A 4,609-nucleotide genomic window follows, 5' to 3' on the forward strand; every position below is an offset into this window, starting at 1 on the left:
ATGGTGTCTCTTCTCCACAGTGGAAACCTAACTAAGACCACAGACTGGATAGTTCATGGGATTGCTCAAATGTCCTTGGCACCATCACTCTTTTATCTTTTGCAATGGCCCAACCCAATCTCTATCCAGTCCATGGTGCTCCTCCAGTTTTGGTTCTCACAGGACTCCCCTGTACAAGGCACTTTCCCTCAGAGTCTCCTAGTGACTACATTACCACCAGCCATGGCATCCTCTTCATTGATAGGGTGAATTCTATTCTTGAGAATGGGCACCAAGTCTCCCATGTGGTTTTGTAAAGTAGCAAAGCATCTCCAGGGACAGGGTACAGATTCTGGGGTTTTGAGAGACGACTCAGCCACGAAGAACACTTGTTACTCTTGCAGAGGACCCAGGTTCTATTCCCAGCATACATATGATGGCTCACAGTTGAACTGCTAGCCAGTTTCTGGAGATCTAATGCCCTCTCTTGGCCTCTTCAGTCTTCAGGCAGGCACGTGGTGCACACAGTTCTTTGTAGTCAGAACATTCACACATGTGATAATATAAACACATTTGATTTTTAAAAGGTATGACCTTTGGGTTATGGGCATGGGTGATGCTGAGCATGGATCCCAACAGCTCTCTTTTAAGGGGAAGAGGGACACCAGGTGTTTGGAACCCAGTTTCTGTAGGTGAGGGAGCACCGTATGGTCATATCAGTATAATGCCTCCTGGTTTGGAAGTGCTCATCCCACGGCTCTGATGGTGCCCATGAGGCAGAGGTCTCAGCACTGAGCTTGGGAACTGTCAGCACTGAGGGAAGGCGGCATGTGAATGACTATGTCTTTCTTCAAATAAAATGAAAGAGGTTCTTTTTCCCGTGTTTTCTGTCATCATAGAGTTCTAAAAACCCCTGTGGTCCAGATGAACTTAATTTGAAAGTCATTACAATGGAGATGGGGGGGGTGTGAGCTGACAGTTCATTAAGGAAATATTTGATGAGCCAAGAAAAAAGTGCCAAAGTTAACATTATAAACAGGATTAATGAGCAGGGTAGCTTCAAAAATTCATAAAAGAAAATAACAGCATAACACGCAGGCCCTCGTCTCTGTTGGCCCGACAGGCTTCTGATAGTGTGCCCTGATTTGTTTGTGTTAAATGGTTGAGGCTCTAGGCTTACCCACATGGCCGATGTTGTCTCTCATCTGAACTTAACAGGATAACTTTATGTTTTTGTGTAAACACATTCCTAATGCCTTAATCTCTTTAGCTGATGTGGGCTCGGGTGTTTGCCAGCCAGTTAGGGATGAAGAGGCTTAATGTGTTTCTTCTTTAAAAACAACAAACAAAAACAACAAGAACAACAAGAATAACAAGACAACAACAACAACAACAACAACAATAGCAAAAACAAAACCCTAAAAGAAACAAACAAAAAAGCAAGTTTGTATTTTTTTTTAAACCACAACAACTTCATATTCACCAGAAAAGTAAACTGGAATTTATGTTGTCTGGTGGGTACTTGTTCCTCTCTCTAGAGCACTATTGTATTAGGGTTTCCAGTAAAACAGAAATGGCAAAATGAATACACATTGTCTTAGTTAGATTTACATAGCTGTGAACAGACACCACAGGCAAGGTAACTCTTTTTTATTTTAAGGCTTGTTTTATTTTAATGACTGATCGTGTGAGGCCACAGTGAGGTCACTATGCATAGACATGAAGGAAGCTTTATTTCTTGGTCTCTTCCTCCTTGGACAGAGTCTTGATGCTCCTTGGCCTGGAGGCGCTCCTCCCACGCGTTTTTGTGCTTCCTTGGTCTTAGACCTGCGAGCCTCAGCCTGGTCAGCCTGTAGCTTCTTGCGGGCCTCGTCTGCCTTCGGTTTGAGGTTCTGCTCCATAAGAATCCATTGGTTTTGAATACATTCCTTTTAACCTTCAGGTACAGGCTATGATACATATGGCGGTCCGTCTTCTTAGATTCCCAGTATCTCCTGAGAAGCCGGTGCAGGATCCTCATCCTTCTCATCCAGGTCACCCTCTCAGGCACCCAAGTGTTGTCAATACCCTTTCCCTTCCCTATGACCATATGCCTGCCCTTCAAGGTGTGTTTCTGTCAGCGAGTCTGAAGATGGACAGTTACAGGCTTCCAGATGATCAGGCCATCTTCAATCAGCTTCCTGATCAGCTGACCAGAGTTGGCATTGGCGACTTTATTGGTCTCATTGGGGTCCAGCTGGGCCTTCTTTTTACCACAGTGGAGGACTCTAGAGGCAATGCTCTTCTGTAGCCTGAGCATGCTCATGGCTGCAGACACAGCAGCCAAGGTAATTCTTATAAAGGACAAGATCCCATTGCAGCTGGCTTACAGTTTCAGGGGTTCAGTACGTTATCATCATGGCAGGATTCATGGGATCATCCAGGCAGAGTTGGTGCTGGAGGAGCCCAAAGTTCTGGATGCACAGACAGCAGAAAGGGATTGTCTGTACCACTGAGCATAGTTTGAGTATATACAAATCACAATGCAAAGCCACCACAGTGGCACACTTCCTCCAACAAAGTCACACCTACTCCAACATGGCCACAACGACTCCAACAAGGCCACACCCACTCCAACAAGGTCACACCTAATCCAACAATTCCACACCTACCCCAACAAGGCCACACCTACTCCACCAATGCCACACCCACTCTAACAATGCCACACCCACTCCAACAATGCCACACCCACTCCAACAAGGCCACACCCAATCCAACAATGGAACACCCACTCCAACAAGGCCACACCCAATCCAACAATGCCACACCCACTCCACCAATGCCACACCCAATACAACAAGGCCACACCCACTCCAACAAGGCCACACCTACTCCAACAAGGCCACACCCAATCCAACAAAGCCATACCAACTCCAACAAGGCTCACCCACTCCAACAAGGCCACACCTACTCCAACAAGGCCACACCTACACCAGCAAGGCCACATCCACTCCAACAAAGTCACACCTACTCCAACAAGGCCACACCTACTCCAACAAGGCCACACACACTCCAACAAGGCCACACCTACTCCATCAAGGACACACCTACTCCAACAATGCCACAATTACTCCAACAAGGCCAGACCTACTCCAACAAGGCCACACCCACTCCTACAAGGCCACATCTACTCCAAAAAGGCCACACCTACTCCAAAAAGGCCACAGCCACTCCATCAAGTCCACACCTATTCCAACAAGGCCACACCTACTCCAACAACGCCACACCCACCTCATCAAGGCCACACCTACTCCAACAATGCCACAATTACTCCAACAAGGCCACATCTACTCCAACAAGGCACACCTCCTAATAGCATCACTCCTCATGTGTCAAGCATTCAAACACATGAGTCTAGGGTGGCCCACTACTATTCAAACCTACAAACCCATCAAAAGGTAATTTGGCTTAAGGTCACTGGATAATCTAACAATGGCTGTCCCATACAAGGGTCCTGAGAACCCCATTGGCTGCTCAGTCTATGATGATTGATGGCTCAGCCATCTTAACCTGGTGCTGAAGGCACATGAGTTTCCTGGAGGCGTTTGCCTTCAGTCTATAATGAGATATCAGAGAAGGTGGTTAGAATATTAGCAAAGGAATGCAGCAGCCACAGGAGAGATTAACTTGCCAGTGAGAGTGAAGGCAGGCAGACAAAAATCAAAGCCACCTTCTTTCACATTTTTCAATCTCAGTTGCCACGAGAAGGTCCACCTACACTTAGGGCAAATCTTCCTGATTCAAATATCCTGATCAATAAAATCCCTCACAAGTGTGCCCAGATGCGTGCATTTTCATCAAATTCAGAGCCATTCAAGTCAGCAACCAAGATTAGTGATCATGTCTGCCAACTCTCTCATACAATTTATTTTCCTTGTTTGCTTTATATTTTGGGCCCGAGATTAACCAAGCCATGCCACTCATATTGCTTAGCCTTGAAGCATTCATCTGCATTCTGTTCTCACTAGAAATCAAGAAGCACATCGTATGTTCACCCGTCTCCTGGCTGATCCCTGCCTCACCCAGGAACCAGCCAGCTTGCTGGCACTACAGCCTCAGAGACTGGATGGCTGATAAAGAGGCTTCAAGTCCAAGATCAGAGTCCTGGCAAATTGACTGAAGCCTGCTACCTGGCTTGTAGATGGTGCGTTCTGCCTATATCTTCCTGGGCTGAGAAGGTCCAGCAAGCTCTCTGGGGCTTCTTTTTAAACATAAGTGCACCAATAACACAGAGGAGGAGTCCATCTTTATGAAAGAAGTCACACCCTCCAAAGTGCTGCTTCCCAATGATGTCATCTTTGGTGACATGTTCCTAGGGGTGGGGTAGACATTTAGATCTCAGCAACCTCTACAGATGGAGATGGCTCTCCTCCAGCTTGCACCAGCATCATCAGGCTTCTGTGTGGAGGCAGCACAGGCAACCTAAGTCCCAAGAATGTCCCTGTTATGTCTCCTTGGCCCTAATGTACCCTGTACCATGACCCTCACCCTGCAACAGCTGTCCTTGTGTGCACCAGACCTCAGCTTCCCTGATGTCAGGCACCTGGGATCTATCTCCTTTTAAACCCATTTGTTACCTAAAGGATATGGG

The 4,609-nt window shown here is 46.7% G+C and overlaps 1 pseudogene; it reads right to left on the reverse strand.

Annotated features, from left to right (window-relative positions):
* Positions 1 to 1,710: 1,710 nt before the first annotated feature.
* LOC147998107 (large ribosomal subunit protein eL19 pseudogene) lies at positions 1,711 to 2,284 on the reverse strand (annotated as a pseudogene).
* Positions 2,285 to 4,609: the final 2,325 nt, after the last annotated feature.

The sequence above is a fragment of the Rattus norvegicus genome, chromosome Y, assembly GCF_021556685.1.
Source record: "Rattus norvegicus strain SHRSP/BbbUtx chromosome Y, alternate assembly SHRSP_T2T, whole genome shotgun sequence".
Lineage (NCBI taxonomy): Eukaryota > Metazoa > Chordata > Mammalia > Rodentia > Muridae > Rattus > Rattus norvegicus.